Here is a 21,559-nt window from a genome sequence, read left to right as displayed (position 1 = left end):
GAAAAAAAAAAAAAAACATGACGCTGTGGACGAAATTTCGCTGAACTAAATGCTACGGGACTTCTTTTTTGGCGCCTGTAAACTCAATGTAGTCAGTTTCCACAAGGAGCAAATAAATCGGGTAGCGTTCGCTTTCCGAGGTGCCCGTAACTGTTCTGCAGGAAATGCAGCCAGCCTTTGGTTCCGATCCCAATGATCTTTCGGAAACATGTGCATACTCTGCCGCACAATGGCACTTTCGGATGCAGAACCTGCGAGGCAGCTCTTCACGCAGCATCTTGAGGGCATTCTTTTCCGAGCCGATCACGGGCATTCACCACGGGCACTCACTACTCATTTTCAACTCTTCAATATACAAAACAACTCATCTTGAAGTGCAGATCAGCGACTGTAACAAGCATAACTGCTAAGCAATCGCACGGCAAACGGTAACAACGTCGTCTGCTACTCGCAGCCAAAAAAAAAAAAAAAAAAAAAATGGAGGAAAAGAAAAGTGAGATTAGGTGTAGCCACGTGACTTCCCGCACTCACTCTCTCTATCTTTCTCCGACCACCGTGCGCAGGTTTCTGTTTTGGTTTCGAGCAGTTGCGTTTCTTGGCTTTATGAAAAATATACGTGATTCTGTAGCAAAATATTAATTGGGTTGTGTTCTGACACCATATTAAATCACCTAACAAACAATGAAAAAAAAAAAAGACATTTGGGGAGGGGGTGTTAGTGTCCCTTTAAGCACTAGATCCTGGGAAAGTAACGCCATCGCCTTCCCTGCTTTCTAGCCGGACAGAAACAGATGCTAGCATACAGACGATCAAACATCGTAAGGTGATTGAAATCGCCACTTCGGTTCATTTAAATCTTCAAAGCTTCAAAGGGGCGTTCTGAACCAGTCGCACCAAGATCGCTGTGGAGCATCATCCTGCTGAAAGCGTTCCTCGCAAATACAAGCAAGCGTCTTTGGCGCTATACAGGCAATCCACTTAAAGTCCCTCAATAAAACTCACTCTTTTAAGTACCGCCAACCATTGTGGAAACGCGCAAGACACGTGCCACGAGCGGGTGCTCCGCCTCCATTCGCTTCCAAGGGCCGCTCATTCGAGTGGCCGTCATTTGCTTCCAAGGACCGCCCGGGACGCGGACCTTGTTCACTGGCGCATTTGATGCTACTTGCAAGACAAACGCAAACACATCTATAGGTTTTAAATGCACTTATCAGTCATGCTTATTTCCACAGACCTCTTACGATGTTGTTGCTAATCTTGTGTATTTAAAGACAGGAAAATTACTTTTCAGTGCCACCAAGCCCCGACGTCGCATGCTGTGGCGGTACGATGCGAGGGCTCGTGCCGTCTCGTGCTCTACACGCGCAGAGCTTCGGCGAAGTCTTCTCATGTGCAGAAAGACTTAAGTCCCCTCGATGCATTGCGGCTGCGTTTGCGTAGTCAAACTGGCTGGTGTGATCGGACTATTAGCGAACTGCACGACTAAAAGCATCGCTTTGGTCGACTTTCCACTATCCGCCGTACCGCTGACATAAGAGCATCGTCGACTTCGACGGCGTTGGTTTAAGAACACGATGACTTACATAGCTTCCACCGTACTTTTTACACACACCATTGAACTCGTCGTCGCAACTGATGATAAGCAAGCCAGGATGACAACTCGCGACGTCACGGCGAGGCAAATTCTGGTTGTGATGCCACGGATGTAAACCCTAAGACGTCGCCACTGAAACATCTCTAGGCTACATTACAGAGTGTAAGGACACTCGTCCGCCAGTTTTAATTGCAGTTGTACCCAGACACTTTCAACGAGGACACGTTTAATAATAATAATATTTTTAATTTCTGACTTTGAAGGTAATTCCTACCCATATCGCATATCCTTATCGATATTTTTCACCCCGTCTTTTCTAACTTTCTTATCCTCCAAGATAGAGATTCTAACCTGAATTCAGGTTAACACCTGTGTTTTGTTTCTTATTGACTTCGTGAACTTATCCGTATTTCTGTCTTTCCCCTCTCACGCGACTGGAATATTGCCAGTCAAACTATATAAGTGAAGTGTAACGCGAGCTGTTCTGCACTTACTAATGTACACCTTACTAAAGTATACCTTAGTAAGTGCGGCAAAGCTCAGGGACAGCACAGCTCAATAATACGTGCTCTTGTTGTGTTCGTGTCATGAGTGCCGATGTCGCTTTCCGACTCTTTCACACGGTGTCCACACATTAAGTATATATATGGAAAGCAGAAATCACGACAGGACATATTGCCACGCGCGTCGGCGAGCGAGCGCGTGCGTGGCCGAGACAATAATGAAGAAAATAAGCGTGCGTGGCCGAGTGGTTACCGCGCTTGACTTTCGCGCGGAGGCCAGGGTTCGATTCCTGGGACTTACGCGTCTTTTATTTATCCTTTCAGTTTAATGTTCTGGTAAAATCGAGAACCCTGCTGGGCCTCTTCGAGGTCCGAATGTTCTAATCGCCGAACCTTCTAGGCCGATTGTTCCAGGAGTCAACGCGTGAACATAAGGCGCTCCGTGTGGCGAGCCGCAGTCAGTCTCGCCCCAGTGTTCGACCCTGCTGTTACGCCGACTTCGACGCCAACCACGCTCTGTTCACTTTTGTTCTGTTCACTTTTGTTTTGAGCACAAGTTTGCCCCATTAAACGTTTGAGTTTGCTCAGTTATTTTTCGTTCCACCTCGTCATTCGTGACATTTTGGTTGAGGTACGGGGTAACGCACGCTCCTGCAGGGTACCTCTCTGAGGGCCCTCAGTGCAAGTTCGACACCAAGCCCACGGAGACCCAACAAAGAGACTACCGAGACCCAATTAAGCCGCCGCACCCAAAGCCTACACCCGGAATACGGGTTTCTGCCAACCAAGACTAAGCAGCCAACGAGACCGGAGATGGACCACCAGTCGTCGCAGACCCCGACCGCCGCCGCCGTCGTTTACCTGCCCGTCACACCGCGGATGGCTGCTCCCTTCTACGGCAAACAGTACGAAGACGTCGAAGACTGGATCGACCAGTTCGAACGCGTTGCCCGCCACAATTGGTGGGCCGACGAGCAGCGCCTGCACAACCTTTCTTTCTCACTTGAAAGAACTGCAAGGCGCTGGTTCGAAAATTATGGAGCGTGCCATCCTTGCAAGGGCAACCCATTACCAGGGACACCCCGGCGTAGCTGCCCCCTGGCAACCTTGATTCGAGCACGGCTCCAGCCTGACTGGAATTCGTGAGATCAATCGCGACGTTTTCCGAGATGAGCTGAGGAGGCTCCTGCTTGCTGTCAGCCAGCTGTCTTCTTTGTCAATAGCCGAGGCTGTCCGTGAAGAAGTTCGGCGGGCAATCCAGCCGGAGGCTCCTGCCATCGTAACAGCACCGGAGGAGCCCGCTCTAAGCTACGCCGCAATGCTCCGACCCACACCACCAGCCCCGCGTCCGTAGATGGCGCCTCCCCGACGTGAGCCTCCAACACCGCAGTATTACCAACGCCAGGAAGATCGGGCGCACGTCTGCCCAGAACAAGCTGCGCCAAGAAAGACCAACGTGTGGAGAACGGCCGATCGACGCCCGCTGTGCGACCACTGCGGGGAAGCCGACCATGACTACCGCCGTTGCTCTCATCGTCAAATAGGGCTGCGCGGCTTCCACCCAAACGACCTACGCCCACGCTACGGTGAGCGACCGCGGGGGACCCAGGAATACATTCGACGACATCAGTCTCCCCCACCTCCACCTCTCTGCGGGTCCCGGTCGCCGTCACCTCGACATCCAGCTTCGCCGATGCACCAACCCCGTCGTTAGAGCCTGTAGCCCAAGTCTCGCCGGGAAACCTAAGCGCGGCAACTCCCGAAGGTGAAGAACCACCGTTGCGAAGCATCGCATCATTACTGAAAACGACGTGCTCTCTGTGCATTGATCGCCATACCAATACTCCGTCAAAGAAAGGGAGATCATCCAAGAGCAAGTGCTTGAAATCATGAACGACAACATAATCCAGCCTTCAAGCAGTCCATGGGCCTCTCCAGTCGTACTGGTTCAAAAGAAGGACGGAACGCTTAGGCTCTGTGTGTACTACCGGCAGCTGAACGCGGTGTCGAAGAAAGACGTCTATCCACTCCCCCGCATCGACGACACCCTAGACCGGCTGCGCCACTCTCGATATTCTTCATCGATGAACCTGAAGAGCGGCTACTGGCAGATCAAAGTTGACGAACAGGACCTAGAGAAGGCAGACCCCATCACGCCGGATGCACTGTACGGATTCAAGGTGATGCCCTTCGGGCTATCCACGGCGCCAGCAACTTTTCAGCGCGTCATGAACACCGCACTGGCAGGGCTGAAGTGGCAGAGCTCTCTCGTCCACCTTGACGTTGTCGTAGTGCTTTTAAGTGATTTCGACGAGCACTTGCGACGACTCCGAGCTGTTCTTGAAGCCATACAGTCCGCCGGACTCACCCTCAAGCCGTTCAAGTGCCGGTTCGCCTATGGCGAATTGAAGTTCCTGGGCCACGTGGTTAGTAATGAAGGCGTCTGGTCAGACCCCGAGAAGACTCTCGCCGTCGCGGCATTTCCAACGCCGACAGACAAGAAGGCAGGGCGAAGATTTCTTGTACTTTGTGCCTACTATTGGCGCTTCGTTCGGGATTTCGGAAGGACTTCCGCACTGCTCATGAACCTCACGAAGGACGCCGAGAAGTTCGAATGGGCTGAGGAGCAGCAGCTGGCATTCGCCGAGATCAGGAGGCGGAAACAGATTCACACAGACGCTAGTAATGCAGGACTTGTTGCGGTACTGGTTCAAGTGCATGAAGGCATCGAGCGAGTCATGGCCTACGCAAGTCGGACGCTATCCAAGGCGGAGAGAAATTACTCCACGACCAAAAAAGAATGTCTTGCGGTCGTCTGGGCAATCACGAAGCTCCGCCCGTACTTGCGCGGGAGCCCATTCCGCGTAGTCACAGACCATCGATTGCTCTGCTGGCTTGCGAACCTCAAGGACCCTTCGGGACGCCTCGCTCAATAAAGTCTCCGACTACAAGAGTTCAGCGTGACTGTAGACTACAAGTCAGGCCGCAAGCACAGCGACGCCGATTGCTTGTTCACGACCCCTGTCAAGACACCTTCCGGCAGCAGCGACGACGATGACGACGAGCGCTTGTTAGGAGCAGTGAACACCAACGACATGGCACGACGTCAACGAGACGATCCTGAGCTGCGCGCATTAATCGAGCACCTGGAAGAGCGCAGGGGTGCCGTACTACGTGTTGTCTCACGAGCCGTGCCGACCTTTGCCATTCGACAAGGTGTACTCTAGAAAAAGAACTTCGGGAACAACAGCTCCCAGTGGCGGCTGGTAATCGCGACCGACCTTCGAGAGATCTTTCAAGCACGTTATGACGACCCGACGTCCGGACACCTTGGTTGTAGCCGGACGCTGGCCCGTATGCGTGAAAAGTATTACTGGCCCAAGCTCCCCAAAACCGTCCACCTCTACACCCGGTCATGCCACGAGTGCCAGCGACGCAAGAAACCGCCGACGAAGCCGGCAGGTCTCCTGCAGCCAATTTCTCCGCCAACTGCACCTTTCCAGCAGATCGGAATGTATCTATAGTACTTGCAGGCCCTTTTCCGCCGTCGACGTCGGGAAATCGCTGGATAATCGTCGTCACAGATTATCTCCCGCGGTATGCCGAAACGAAAGCCCTTCCTTCAAGAACTGCTGTGGAAATCGTCAAGTTTTTCATCGAGTGCATCGTCCTCCGGCATGGCGCTCCGGAAGCCCTGATTACATATCGCGGATCACCGTTCACGGCACAGCTGAGCCAAGAAATTCTTCGGCTCAGTTACACTAGCCACCGTCGTACCACTGCGTATCACTCGCAGACCAGCGGGCTGACGGAGTGACTCATCAAGACAATCGCCGACATGATCTCTATGTACGTAGACGTAGGGCACAAGACGTGGGACGAAATGTTGCCCTACGTCCCATTCGCCTACAACACGGCGGTTCAACAGTCCTCTGGATTTACACCTTTCCAGTTGGTACATAGTCGGAAGCTAACGACTATGCTCGACGCGATGCTGCCCCATTAACCATCTGATAATAACAGCGACGACGACCAGGAGGTAGCTCAACGAGCCGAAGAAGTCCTCCAGCTCGCCCGGCTCTTGATTCAAGATTAGCAACGCGTTGACGCGGGCCGCTACAACCTTCGTCGCAGGGACGTTCACTTCCATCCCGGAGACAGGGTGGGGGTGTGGACATAAATAACATTGTTGAAAACTCATCAATGTCTTACTTCTACGAAACGATAAACACAAGCAGAAATTCACGTTTCCCTAATCAACTACGTCTAAGAAAGGGAATAAATAGTACCGTCAAAGCGTGGCCAGCTCTGGAGTGATAGAAAAATAAGCGATATTTAATAAAATTTTTACGAGAAGCGTGTACCGCCGCAATACATGTCACGTTACTATTTTAGACAGGCGGAAGTCCGTCCGCTTCTTAAAAATGCAGCTGAACACTTAAGCAATAGGCCCTTCAAAAAAAAGTCAAGCAACATTGACCGTCGCCATGTTTTAGGCAAAAAACGTGTGCATGGGTCCCAGTCTTCGACGAATGCTGACGCGGCGCTCATCCTTGTTGCCAGACCTGTACGTAGTTTCAACTACTCTACTCCAGTTACTGTAGTTTAGCTACTTTCTTTAGTAATTTAGTAACTTTTGAGTTACACTTTCGTTTCGATAATTAGTAGCTTACCTTAACTACCTTTCCCAGGTAGTTTCTACACAAGTTACAAAATACTTTAGCAATTTAGTCTTTTTATCATTATTATTCACAAACAATTGCGCTTGCGAAAATAAAATGATATGAAAGGTTAACGATAACAATCTTTGGAGAAGCAGTATCGAAGGGTCAGATGATATTCACAAAGGAGCGGTACATGTCGAGTCAAGACAATTCAGAAAGATAGCTATCTTTTTTTTGCCTGCACGACAGCTGGAGCCGGACATGTAACGCGAAGCAACGCCTGGAAGTGTGCGTTTCAAATGGGGTGAGGTAGCCACGGAATTCGGACCGGAGACTGGCGTTTCTTTGTGTTCTTAAGCTTCTTGGAGACAAGAAGTGCGCGCATCTTTTCTTTAATTCCTTTTTTTGGTTGGTTAACAAATTTTTGCATTCCGGTAGGGGAAACGCGAGACAGACGGACCCCTTTTAGAAAAACAGTGTGTGAGAAATATTTCTTTGGTGCCGGGGAAAGAACAACACCGGAGGAATCAAACTGGCAGCCGCGCCGGAGAGCCGGGTAATATATTTTGGGTCGACCTTGGCCCCGCAGAACTCAGTTTCTGCGAGTCTTTTAGGCTTCGAATTTCACAAAAAAAAAAAAAACAAAAAAACAATGGACAATCAGGCACAGTGCATAGCCAAGCTCATAGAGAACAAAACTTCAAAGTAGAAACGGCGTACACCCGCAATGTAAACCTAAAGATAGAAACCACTTTGTACGTCATGTAACACAATTAAAAATATACCAAAACACAAAAGCAGGCAGAAGCAGAACCTTCGGACGAGGTTAGGCAAATCCCCTTTATGCATAAAACATCTGTCCTTTATTGATACCTTGAAATATATAAAATAGTTGCTTGGAAAGTAATTCAATACTTTCTACGATAGCTAGTAATTGACTCACTTACTTTGGAATTGAGTAATTTCTACCCTGCTTAAATTACGTTTGACGTCGATACTCAGTAACGTAAGTACTTCTCTCTTTAGTAACTTGTACACGTCTGCTTGACACGGTGCTGAGTTGAGTTAATGCCAAGTGCTGACGCGGTCCTGGTGTCAAACACACACTCATATCACGTGATCAAACTACGAAGGACCAAAGGACTCGGATAACTAGCGTAGCAGCCACTATTATTCTCCGTTGCCCAGTAAATGCTCCGTTATATAGTTGGACTTCGAGCGTAGCAAAATGTGACGTATAGCGCAGCGCACACAAATGATGCTGATTGGTCGCAGATATCGAGTTCCTTCTGCTGGCGGGCTCGTGAAAGGCGCGCGTTTCTACTCTACGCTGCGTTCGATGCTCTCGACGTCGGAATATAACAGAGCTTCAAGTTCGTCCGTGGCTGAAACTTTGATCCAATGGAACGCAGTCAAGCAGCGCCAAAAGTGCATAGTCATGGTACCAGACTTGTACCGTACGCATTACAAGTAATCAAATTACTTGTAATCGATTACTTTTTGGAGTAATTTTGTAATCAGTTGACTACTTTTATTAGGCGGTAATCACAAGAGTAATCTGATTACTTTTTGAAGTAATAAAATTACTTGTAACCGTTACTATTTGTCCACGGGACCCCCCCCCCCCCCCCCCCCCCCCGACCCTCCCCCGGCACACGCCTTTTTTTTATGCAATGACAAAAATAAAATTTGATTTTTTTTTCGAATGGAGAAAAAGAAAGATTTTTGCTGAGCTAAAACGAGGTCAATCTCTTTCTATGTACAGTTTCTGTAAAATGTCCGTTTTTTTTTTGTTTTTTTTTTTTCGAGCTGGGACTTGGGGGGGGGGGGGGGGGGGGGAGGGGGGGAGTGGGAAGCCCCAGGAAAGCCACAGTGCGTCACAAAGGTCATTCACGGCGAAGTTTGAGGATGCAGAATGTAGCTTTGTGAGTCCTTCGTTCAAACTAGCCCCCTCACGCACAAACACACAGAAATAAATAAATAAAAAAAATCCTGCTTAGGGTACCTACTCGCAGCCCGTAGGAGAACCAGAACCGAAGAATGCCTAAAGCGGATGCAAAATATAACAAAGGCAGTTGAAATATTTCCCCGTTTCCCCTACGTGGTCTTTGTGACAAGCAATGTTTCGAGTTGAGAAGTGGTCGGGGCGATCTCTTTCGCTAATGGATACTACACATGGTCCGTTTCAAATATCCTGGAGCTGCTGCTCTTTTGTATGGCATGCGAGCTCATCCACATGTGAATAATAAAATGAGCGACGCAAACTTTGAGCGACAACCCTTGCTCAAGCTTGACAAGATCCCTCCCCCCCCCCCACACACACACACACTGGCGAACGCCCAAATCATTAAACGTCTTCAAACGAATTCTATGCGTGTGTCCGCATTGTGAAGGTGCAACGACCACGACGAGGGAGTCAGTTTTTCTTCTTCAATACTTGTGCAAATGTGAAATATAGGTTGGAAGTAGTTCATTGTGTAGAGCGCTAAAGATGTGTCTTCACACAATAAAGTAATCGGAAAAGTAACGATTACTTCTGTAAGTAATGTCCAATTACTTTTGCCGTCGAGTAATCAAGTAATCTAATCGAATACTTTTTAGCCAAGAGTAATAGTAATTGTAATCGATTACTTTTTTTTAGTAACGTGTACAAGACTGCATGGTACTCGTCTTCCTTGCACGTTTACTATCACAAACTGAACCAATCACACGCAGTGAATGTGGCGTGATCCCGAGCTGTCTTCTGCGCGTGATCGGTTTAGCCGGATTGGCGTAGAGCGCAGCGTAGAGCGCAGCGTAGCGCAGCGTAGCGCAGCGTAGCGCAGCGTAGCGCAGCGTAGCGCAGCGTAGCGCAGCGTAGCGCAGAACTCGTGCCTTTCATTGCTTGGCGAGCAGGAGCTGGATATCTCCGACCAATTTATTTATGTATTCATACTGCTCGCCTTTTTCGAGGCTTTGGAACGAGTGGTACAACATAAATTCAAATATGCTATGCTCGGTTACATAAAATCAACAGCGTTGGCTGTGCCCCACAGCAGTGCAGCACTAAATACAAGCATCAATTCACACCAAAGGAAACACAAGCGTGCAAAATATGAACGTGAAAATGCAGTTATTTCAAGGTTAGAACACGATCGGAATCACACATATGAAGAAACAGCAAGGCGAACGTGCAACAAAGTTTTGACAGAATCATATCTACTAGGTTCGCGAAAAAAAAAACGTGTAAACGAACCCCATCGACCATGTTGGCCAGCAATGACTCGCAAGACGAAAAAAGAAATTGACAAAGAAAGCACACAGCAAGGTTCAAAACAAGATGGTCTATTCTATTTGTGATAGAAACTGTGATAAAGAAACTCTCTCGGCCACGTCAGCTGGCAAAGAATTCCACTCGCGGATAGTGCGTGGAAAAAACGAATGAAGAAATGCATTGCTTTTAGCAGAAAATTGTTTGATTGACAGTCGGTGTGATCTCCTTGTGTCCCGTGGTTGGAAGAAAGAAATATAATTGCTTTTGTTGATTTTTAGGCTGCCGTTCACAATAAGGTACAAAAATTTTAATCTCTCCTTCCGGCGTCTTGGTTCCAGGCATTCAAGGTTAGCATCTGCTAAGAGCTGGCTTGGTGATACTGATCAGCTCTAGGTGTTGTAAATAAATCTAATTGTCGTTCTTTATATGTTCTCCACCTTTGTTCTGTTTACCTCCGTGTGTGAATCCCATACCACGGCAGGCAGCGCATTCAAGAATAGGCTGTACGTAAGTTTTGTAGGCAATCAATTTTGCTGATATGCTAGAATGACCCAGGGACCGTCTTAGATAGCCTAGCTTTTGGTACACGCGATTTACAGTGTAGTCGATGTGACTGTTCCACCGCAGATCGGATGATATGATGACTCCCAAGTATTTAAAAGATTCCACTTTTTGCAAAGGTACGCCATCTATCTTGTAGGAAAATTGTGAAATGTTTTTCTTTTTTCGCGTGATGGTCATACATACGGACTTTGTTGCGTTGAGTGTCATCTGCCACAATTGGCAGCACTGATTAATTTTTTCCAGGGAATTTTCAATAAGGAGATGATCTTCAGGAGTACTAGCTTCTTTATAAAAGATGCAGTCGTCTGCAAAAAAAAAAATTAATTTGAACGGGAATGTCGTTTAAGACATTATTAATAAATACGAGAAACATTAGGGGCCCGAGAACAGATCCCTGCGGTACCCCAGAGTCAACAGAAACGGAATCAGAGAATGTACCATCAATTACAACGGCTTGGCGACGGGGCGATAGATAGTCACTAATTTAGTTCGTGACCGTGTCGTTTCTTAAAATTGATTTTAGTTTTATTATTAGCTTCGGGCGCGAAGCTTTGTCGAAGGCTTCCGAAAAATCCAGGAGGACTACGTCCACCTGACCACGCCGGTTTCAAACTTCTGAAAAATAGTGCGTAGTTTCCACCAACTGTGTGGAAGTAGAGAGGGCTCTGTGGAAGCCATTTTGCCTGGAATGAAGCAAGTTATTTGATTCTAAAAAAGAAAAAAAAAACGTAAGCTGATATTATCTGTTCCAGTACTTTTCCTGGGGTGCATAGCAAAGAAATTGGGCGGTAATTCGTCACCAGCTGTCTGTCTATGGCCTTAAAATGGGAATAACTTTGGCGTATTTCCACTCAGTCGGTACTCTGGCTTCTACAAGAGAACTCCGAAATAATATTGCAAGATACTTAGCGCACCACTCCGCGTAACGGCGCAGAAAAGCGTTTGGAATGTTATCTATTCCGGTAGATTTTTTGTCATCAAGATTAAGCAGCAAGGAAAAAATTCCTTCTTCAGAGATTGACAAGTCATCTAATAGAGGGATGTTTACCGGCAAGTCATAGCTTGGGCGTGTGGTGTTATCTATTATGAAAGCTGATTTGAAATTTATCCGTGCGCGTTGCAGGATCCGTGCGCGTTGCGCTACGCCGCGTTTGTATACTCGATGTCGGAGCATACCGTATAACAGATCCTTTAATTAATGTGCAACGCAGTATGCGACGACAAACTCAGGGAGAAGAGGAGACGAGAGCGTGATCGGGCACGTCAGAACACCGAGCTTTGAATGGCTCTGATTGGAGGATAGTGGCTACACCTCAAGGCAGCCCTCTTTGAGGTCTACCCACTAAGCATTCGAACGAGAGCTTGGTGTTCCAACGTCCATGCCAGCTCTCCTCTCCTTCCCTCCCTCAGTTTCTGGGCGCATAGATGATACTCACTTTTAAAAAATGTCCATTTAGTAAGTATAGTACGACTACTAACTTGGAAACTCCGATTTGCATCGCGTAGTATTGATCATACGACCGCCAGCTGCAGTGTGACGCCTCACTTACGACTAGCTATTAACAAGTTTCCAAGTTAGTCGCAAACAGTCGCCTGTGTTTAGAACCTTTTTATTCCGATCTCCCGCCACACTGGCCCTTTGGTTTGTATGAAAACAGTAGGGGGATCGGTGGCCGAGTGGTCTAGCGCACACCAGCTCGGAGCACGTGGAGCGAAAGCTCGCGCTGCAGAACCCAGAGATCCTGGGTTCGAGCCCCACCCCTGCCCGTTTCGATCTGGATGAGCATCGTACCGGCGTGCGGTCGTGTATCACTACTGCGTGATGCACGTTAAAGACCCCAGGCTAGCGGCTGTACCGCACTGGCTAAATTGCTCATCTACAGCTGGGAGACTCGTCGCCCCTGTGAGGCAGACCAAGTTCTAGGCTGTATAAACACACACACAACCCAATTTTTTTTTTATGAAAACAGTAGCGTGGGTCACTGGCTTTTGCGAGAAAATCGCGCATGGTCCATAGGAAGCGATGAATTGAAACAGGAACGCGTTTACACTTCTGCCTGTGACGCTTAGGACCAATAGAGTGAAACCAGTCCTCGCCATCTGTGTACTCCTAGCTGTTGTGGGAGCGCTGAAAATCAAGCTTCTTCAGGTTCTTTTCTCGCAATTAAAATTGCTGTCGGGGCAATCGGTTGCCGAGTAGGTTAGGCAACACTGAGCGCACACCAGCGAAGCGAGAGCTCGCGCTGTCAAACTATGGGATCCTTACCGCTGCCCGTTCCGATCGGGGTGAACCCAGGGATCTAAGGTTTAATCTTCACAACTGACCGTTTCGATCTGGATAAGCATCGTCCCGGCGTGCGGTCGTGCATCACTACTGCGTAATGTACGTTAAAGACTACCGGCTACCGGTTGTGCTGCACTGGTTAAAGTTATCATCTACAGATGCGACACCAGACGCCCACTGAGGCTGATTAACTACCGGCTGTATAAAGATACACACATTATTTATTTATTTATTACGGGAGCTGGTGTCATTGACTGATCTCAAATTAATTAACGAAAAACCTGCGCGAGCGATGACATTTGAATAGGCAACTCAATAATGCCAAAAAAAAAAAAGTGAGACGTCGGAAATGTTTGCGGGTGTTAAATAAATTACAAAAAAAATACTAAATTTTTTACTGCGTTTTTGCGCGCTTTATAAACGTGTACGATAGTTGCACTTCCTCGATCACACCTGTCAACTGCGATGCGCACCGAAAGGCGAAAAAAACATCCCCCCTAAAAAAGGCGAACTTGGCCCCGTGTGTTACGCTTGGCCAGGCGCGCATTCGGTTTTGATATTTTGCATCCACATGCAAATCAGGAACGGGTCCTGGAATGCGAGATCGTTCCATTAGCCGTGTTGGTTCGCGCCTGTTCGGTGTGCTTTGCTTTTTAAAAGAAACAAATAAAGAAAAAAATAATAAAGGGGGCGTTCTCCGGGTCGTCAGTGTCGGAGCAGTGACATTGACCCGGCGACATTTCACGCCAAGACTGATGCCAGTTGACGCCCCTTCCGTGGCATACGTTATTCGGTCACGTCCAAATTTTATTTTTAAATCGCTGTATTTTTTTTTAGTTCTTTAGCTTATGTATAAATTTGGTCCGTGTGATATGCCGTTCCGGAAACGAATTTGTTCTGTGTGTTTGGTTTTGATGCTGTCAACGTTTTTTGGGCACTTAGACAAGCTGAGGGCAAGTGGGAAGGAGCGCTTCGGTATGGATCGCTGGATGAGCGTAAGATAAACCTCCTATTATTTATATTTCTTCTAATAAGCCAGCAAGTCCGTGTGTCTGCCTGTCATGTTTGTCTACCTTATCAAGAATTTAGTTGGCATTTAGGCCCTTAACTTCGAGTTTATAAGCTTTTTGAGTAATACGTTACGTTGCTGTATAAGTGTCTAATAAAAATTTTTAAAAAATTTGTCCTGCATAAAAAAGTTCCGCAATAAAAATAAAAAAAACAAGCGTGTTTTAGTTTTGTAGGTTTAGCACACACTAGCTATAACAGGGAAGTGGGCGGTGCCAATGTGAAACCGTTTTATAAGCAAACTTCATACGATTAACCACGAAGCGGTCAAAGTGCAGCTAGAGAGAGCGACGACATGAGCTGGGGGTCCAGTTAGTGCTAGCTGAAAGGGCTAAAATTCCGCATGGGGTGACTCTGGCATGCTAAGCTATGAAACCGAATGAACCATTGCAACTATAGGAAATGGTCGTTCATCCCCTCAACTCGGAGCCATAGCGTGCGGCCACGTGGCCTGGTGCTTATCCTATGCCGCCAACGGTAATCATAGCCACGCGCTGGGGTTGGCAAAGTAGAAAACGCGTGCTGAGCACCAGGCATTAGTTCGCAAATTCTCATCGCCGCAGTGGTTTGACATGAGCCACTACCCGAGTGTCCGTCGAGGCATTCATTGTTACGAGTCCAAGTCAAGTGCTCACGTAGTTTTCGTGTCCAATTTATGAACCGCGCTCGACTGTCGTTAGGTTGGTGGTTTCGGTCCCACAAGCACGCCATCAAGCTTTGCAAGGGCAAGAACTAAAGAAATAGACCCCTTTTATCCTCGTAATTTTACCACGACAAAGAAGCTTCTGAAGCAATGGCAGTCCGTGCGAGAATACTTGGGCCAGACTAGAACCAGTAGGCCTCTGCAAAGTCACGAGTGTTGCAACCCGATATCGTTTTATGACCCCTTTAACAGTTCAACGTACCCGGGGCTTCCCGCATGGTCTTTGTACCGTCCGGACTTTAACGCCTCTTGGCCAAATCATATTGCTACCCCCTGGACATTTATCATAATATTAGGTTCTGAAACCGCACTTAATTTACCATTATCATAAAGGCGGTTGTTCTTGTTTCTGTTCCGAGTTATTTTGCGTTGTGTTGACGCATTTATGAATACCAACTTTGGAAAGAAGAAATAAACACGAGGAACATCAAGGCCTTTCCTTAAGATTAGGACACTGGCTGTCTATACTCCGTGTCACTAGTTGCGTGTAGTACAGGCGAAGGCAACATTAGGCGAGGGAAGAAAGGTCAAGCGCTAGGAAGGCTGGGGAGGAGAGAATCCTTCTCTCCTCTCTAACGTTCCAAGTGCTCTCCCTTTCTCCTCACACCCTCCTCTCCCGTCCCGCCTCCCTAGTGCTCGCCCTTCCTCTCTTCGCCTGGTGTTGCCTTCGCCTGCACTTCACACAACTAATGACACGGAGTATACACCATTTCCACAAGGGCGCAGCCATCTTGAATGTCGTCACTTCTGGTATACGGTAAAACCCCGTTTTGATCTCTCCACACCGCTGGAAGGTGTTTACAAAAAAGGCGTGACTGTCACACATTCTTGTTCTGTCTCACCTATATTTTCTCGCATATTGCAGGTTGAAATGTTTTATTATTTTTTCGTCCCCCATACCAGATACAAACCCACGCGTCTGAGATTGACAGGAAACAGAAAACGTATACAGTGAGCGATGAACCTGACCTCGAAGGCGTTGGCCTGCGAGCGTGTCTCGACCCCACAGCACGCCTGCGCTGCGGCAAAGACACCGCTCCGGGACACGGCAAGCAAAGACGCGCAAAGGCCCAGCTTTCTTTGAGCCTAATCTCGGCACGTCCTTGAGAGCTCGATCTAAGAGCACGGAGAATTGGTTCGTACCCACTAGTGCTTGTTCAGTGCTCTTAATTCTGAATCTTATAAAGATGCTCTACCAGGTTTTTTTGCTTTCATTCGTAGCAAAATGTTGGAAACGAACACGCGACAGTTGCTTACGCCTAAGGAAAAAATCGTTTTACGATCGCTTGTATCCTAACAACTTTAAAAACATAACTAAAAAGAAAAAAAATATTTTTTAAACAGTCTTGTTGGGACACGCGTGTCGAAAAAACTAATTTTACGCGAAAAAAATAATTTTTTTTAGAGCAATATTGACAACGCGAGACGCGATTTAGTCGGTAGTCACCTCCTTTCCACTTGATTTCTCTCTCGGCATTTTGGGCGCATGGAAGAGATATGGATCGGCTTGACCATCACGTTGAGATGAACAGAGCGTATGACCATCTCGGTGAGGTGGAAAGGGTGTGTCACCATTCCGTGACATCATGGACTTTGCGCGCAGACTTTAAAAGAAACCTCGCGCCGTCAATATTGCTCTAAATATTTTTTTTTTCGCGTAAAATTATTTTTTTTTGGCACGCGTGTCCCAACTAGACTACCCAGAACAGAATAAGCGGCTCGAAATTCGTTTTCTTTCCGCCCGAAAACTGCCGATCGAGAACTGGCCGGTTTGTGTCACGCTCACTCATCTCCGTGGTCACCAGCCGTTTTCTATGGTTTAGACACAACCACCAAATATAGTCAAAGTGGTTGGTCATCGAAGGCACGCGCACAATATTAAAAATGGGAACGAAATATGATAACCCATATTTTGTGACTTCTAAAAAGCTGCAAATACGTTGATTAAAAAATAAATGAATAAAAGGTGCACAGCCACGTGATTTTTGGCAACTCTCTCCTTTATATTTCTTCTTCCTCCCTGGTCCAGTTTCGGTTTCGGTTTCGTGCAGTTGTGTTTTTTACCTTATTAAAAATATATGTGACGCTATAGTAAAATAATGACTGGGTAGTCTTCTGACAAAAAAAATAGCCTGGCAAAAAATTAAAAAAACAAATTTTGTGGGATGTCAGTGTCCCTTTAGCAACGCATAAATGTTGTTAATCCTGACCCCCCCCCCCCCCCCCTCCCCCTGCCTTTTTTTTTTTTGGTGAGTGTCCATTGTTTCGTGGATAGTTTTGAAGGTTTTTACCGCGTTATTTTTTTGTGCGTATGTGTGTTCTCACTTATTTTTATTTTTACTGAAGTGATATTGAGATTCTTGAGCCTGTCGTGCCTAAATGTGTGCTGATGTGCACATTTTCACCAGTATTGAAGTCTTGTCTTCGGTAACGTAAAACATTCTTTTGCATCAGCTTCAGGTCTGTTAGGGAGTAAACTACCCTATGCACTAATTAATTTCACTTTAACAAAAACTTCTGCGGCGACTTTAAGACGACTCTACCGCCTTGAATATTATATGTATTTTTGTTGTTTTTGTTGTTGTTGTTGTTCGTGCTGCTGCTGCGGCTTTAATGTTTTGAAGTGGGCTCACCACTAGTGACCAGAAAATTCACAATGCTTTTATTATTCAAAATTGCAATTTGCACCGAACCATGAAATATAACATTTCACGAGCTCAAGTGTACTATCACAAACATTGTTTATAGAGAACAACATATTGGCATCGTAGTTTGGAAATTTTTTCGCCTATAGCGAACAATGACAGCTTATAACTGTCATTGTAAGCTTTTCATTGGCCGAGTTTATTATAGTTGGCGGCAGCTCGAAGCACGTAAAGCGAAAGCTCACGTTGGGGAATATTCCGGCTCGAGCCCCGCCCCTGCCTTTGTCGTTCTGAATTGCCACCGTACCAGTGTTCGGTCGTGTATCCCTGCTGCCTGATACACCGTTAACACCTCAAAACGGCAGTCGTACTATATGTGCATGCTATTTGATCTGCAGCGCGAGCCCGTGCCTTACACGGACGGTTTCGACAACCTCCCGTTGCCTCAACCCTAACCTCTTATATTCATTGCGTTTATGTATGTGTGTGTGTTGGGGGCGGGAGGGGGGGGGGGGAGGGGGGAGTGCTGTTTGTATTTTTTAGAAAGGTGAACAGGCTAGAGCATTTGATCTTAGGAATGCTGTAACCAACTTAAGTTTCGCGGGCGCCTATTTTTTGCGAATTTTGCGACTTGAATCTTGTTGCGAATATATTATTACCCCATGGTGACAAAATAATTAACATTTCACTCCCAATAGTAACATTTTGTGCCCCTGCAAGTATTCCCCAAAGCCAAACTTCGCAAAAAGTCATGCGAAGAATTGAGCGCGCAAAAATAATGTCGTTCCACTAATAAGAACAGTCCTTTTAATAGCTTCCGTTTTAATACGTTTAGCGTTAAAATAAGTCACGCCTAAGCTTTTAGCAAGGCCGAACACGAAGAAGCCAGTGTAAAAACGTACCAGAAAAAAAAAAAAAAAAAACAACGTGTGACGAGAAAAGTATTTTAAGACACAAACTCCACAAAAACAAACTTTTAGTTTCTATTGTCCGTTTGTTTAGTTTTCCTTGTCTCGAGGTTTTTGAAAGTACATTTTCGTAGCCTCTCGTCTCACGAACGTCAGTGAAACATCAAGACGTGAGGATTTGTTTAACGTTTGCGCCACAATCTTCACCAAAGCTTCTCGGCGAATGGCAGCCGGTAAATTTTTCAAGATGTGGAAATCTGGCGCTCTATTAACGGCTAGGCATTCCAGCGTCGGGCAAATACGCGACTCGGAAATCGCCCCATCCCGCTCTTCGCGAGTTAATGACGCAGCAATTTGATTTATGGCCTAAACACACTTAAACCCGCCCAGTTTCTTCTCTAAGCGGCCTATTTGCGTCTTCGGCAGAAGCCAAAAGCTCATTACATTTTTACTTGGATCGTCCTCACAGCGGTATATTCATATACTTTATTTCTCGTTCATTCCTCCGAATGTACGACCCGATTTGTATTTCGCACCCGTCGGGTATCATCTGCACGTCCATACACGTGTATCGCAAAACGGTCAGTGATCTATGCGCATCCCGATGCGGGCGTCGAGAATAGATCGATATTCAGGTGAGGTTACCTTATACCGACCGCGAGCACGCTTCGAAGCGTGTACAATCTCGGGGTGAACCTCGAGCTACGGCAAAATAGCATAAAAACCAAAACACACACACAAACAAAGACAAAATGAAAAAATACAAAGAGAAGCGGTGAGACGAATTGGAGATAAATAATGAAACTTTCGGTTGTTTGTGTGTGCCTACCGACTCGCCGCTTCTTCGAGACAAAAAAAAAATAGTGGAACCGCTTTTTTTTTTTTTTGCCTTCGGTCTTCGTGCGAAGACGTGCGAGTCGCCGAGGGACCGTTGCATTTGCACAATCACCCGATGTATAAATATGCAACGTGAGCAGTCGTCGTCTTCGTGCTAGGGAGCCAGCGAGAGTGGGAGAGTGAGAGAAAGAGAGAGAGAGAGAGTTTGGTGTTTAGCGAATTAGCATGCACGCTTAGTCCTTTTCATCTTCGGCCGCTGTGGATCTGGCAAGTGTGTGTTGTGTTTTTTTGGTGTTATCTAGTTGCCGTGCGCGTTTTGGCTCTCCCAGAGCTCGTCGTTTTGTGCAACGTGCTAAATGTTGCTCGCTCTCTCCCTCTCTCTCTGCCTGTGGTGGTTGTGCCCGAGTGCGGATGAGGTGGCCCCCCGCTTTGGAACACAAATATGGCGAATCATAAATAATGACTGGAATGATTATCCCCGGCAGCGTCGGAAGAGGTCGTGGGTCTCCCGTTACCAACATCGAATTGTGGAGAGAAAAAAATTCGCGCAGCGCAAAAGGATAAGGACAAAAAGTGGGGACAGGAGCGCTGTCGTTTTCCTATACGTTGTCATTTTGCGCTGGGAGGATTTTGCGATATGTGTAAACAACCAGAGTCATGGACGAAGAAAGAACGGCAGGGGTCAGTTATAGCTGTTCCGTCTCGAGCGCCAGCTTCCTACCTGCGGCAATACTTCGGTATCTGGTGCAGCTCGATCGCGCGGGCGCAGTCAAAGCACGGCGGAAGGCAGGTAGCGCGTGCTAGAGGCCTGTTGTTCTAAAGATACAACTTGCAATTTTTTTGTTCTGTAAATGGCTATGCGGAGAGCTAGTCGTCTGCTTCTGGCGTAGGAATTGATGTAACGTGAAAACGACGCCGAATTCTGATTGGCTTTGATTGGAAGGATGGTGGGCTAGCTAAGTACATTGGGGTCAACCCACTATTGTTATTAATCAGCCAATAACAGCTAGGCGCTTTGACATCATCGCAACCCCTGTCCAAGGAGCAGACGAACTTGGGATCCCCGTAACTCACCAGTCCTTTATTGGGAATGAAATCTCGTGTGATCCGCCGTATATTTCTTCAAGATATGAGCATGCCTTTTTCTTAAAACCTTATTTCCATTCCTTGTAAAAAGTGCCGAAGATATCGAGGTATATTTTAATCCATCGAAGTTTTGTGAAAACACATCATAATCCTATTATCGTCTACGTTGTTAACTACTCCACGACCGCTGTAAGTCTACGAAGCCGTCTGCAACGTCTCTGTTGAATCAAACTTGTCCTCTCCGCGACGTATCTATAGGGTAGGACACGAACTGCCACAGTGCTTCCTGGGTTTAGATATAGTCTCCTCTGTACTCACAAAGCCTGGCAGCTCGGCGAAAGAGCCATAGAGTGCCCAGTCGCAATTGGGAGCGCGAGGATCTGGTAGCAGAGAGCATCGAAGAGCCATATCTCGGGAAACCCTGACGTCAACGCAGAGATTTTGCAGCGGCGAGGACCCGAAACACACTTGTTCGCTCGGGAGAATTGTGTTTCGGCGTCTCGCCGCAGCGGGGCGCCAGTCACGTAGCTCTCCTCATCCGTTGCCTGCCGCTCCACCTTTTTTCATTTCGGCGGCTGCTTCTCGTGGCGATCTGCCAGGCTTTGCCAGTATTTAGCAGGCTATGGTTTAGAAGTCACTAAAGTCACAAACAAAATGAAAACGGTAGGGCGTCTCTTTCGAGTGACCAGTCTCAGCACGCACTCGTTGCCTTCTGGCGTGTTTTGGCTTCCCGTACATGCTCGAAGTGCTATAGAAGGTACGAAGCTCGCACTAGAGGTAAAACAGTTGAAAAAAAAAAAAAACTCTCTGCCGTTTTTATTTTGTCAGCAACTTGAGTATATCCACTATACGTGTGAGAAAACCTCACATTAAAAATCAACCCACAACTTAAAAGGTTTTGCTGTTGAGCGTTTTATGGCAACAAGCTTTCAGCGTGCTCTTTACCCGCACCGTCAGAAAACTGAGAATACGTCACCAGTAAACACAAACACATCACACCCCGCTTACGTCACAAGTAGGAATTATGAGGGGCTGCTACCGAAACACCTGAAGGCATGAAGCAATTCTTGTTCCTCTTAACACTGTTGGTTGTGAATACTTGACTCGCAGAAAGAATTAAAAAAAAAAGTCCGTGGACACCTAAGCACATTTTATAAGTTGTGAATGCGAAAACATGAATGTCGCTCTTCCGCTACATTAGGTCGTCTGCGGCGGAGTGGCGTGGACGGCCACGTTTCGCCGGCCGACGACTGAGCGCGCGCTCTCGTGAAGTGGCCGCGCCGCGCTGAGGTCGGCCGTGCAACCTCTCCGGAGTTTGCTCGGGTGGGCTCTGGCACTTCTGCGGCCACCGCTCCCTCTTACTGGGCGACCGGGCCGCTGCGTACGCTGCGCCGCCATGGAGAGGGCTTCTCTGGTGGCGTGTTTTCGAACTACGCCGCACGGGAGCCAA

This window comes from Ixodes scapularis, unplaced genomic scaffold (genome assembly GCF_016920785.2).
Source record: "Ixodes scapularis isolate PalLabHiFi unplaced genomic scaffold, ASM1692078v2 PGA_scaffold7__128_contigs__length_106722199, whole genome shotgun sequence".
Taxonomy (NCBI): Eukaryota; Metazoa; Arthropoda; class Arachnida; order Ixodida; family Ixodidae; genus Ixodes; species Ixodes scapularis.
This window is presented reverse-complemented; position numbering follows the sequence as displayed.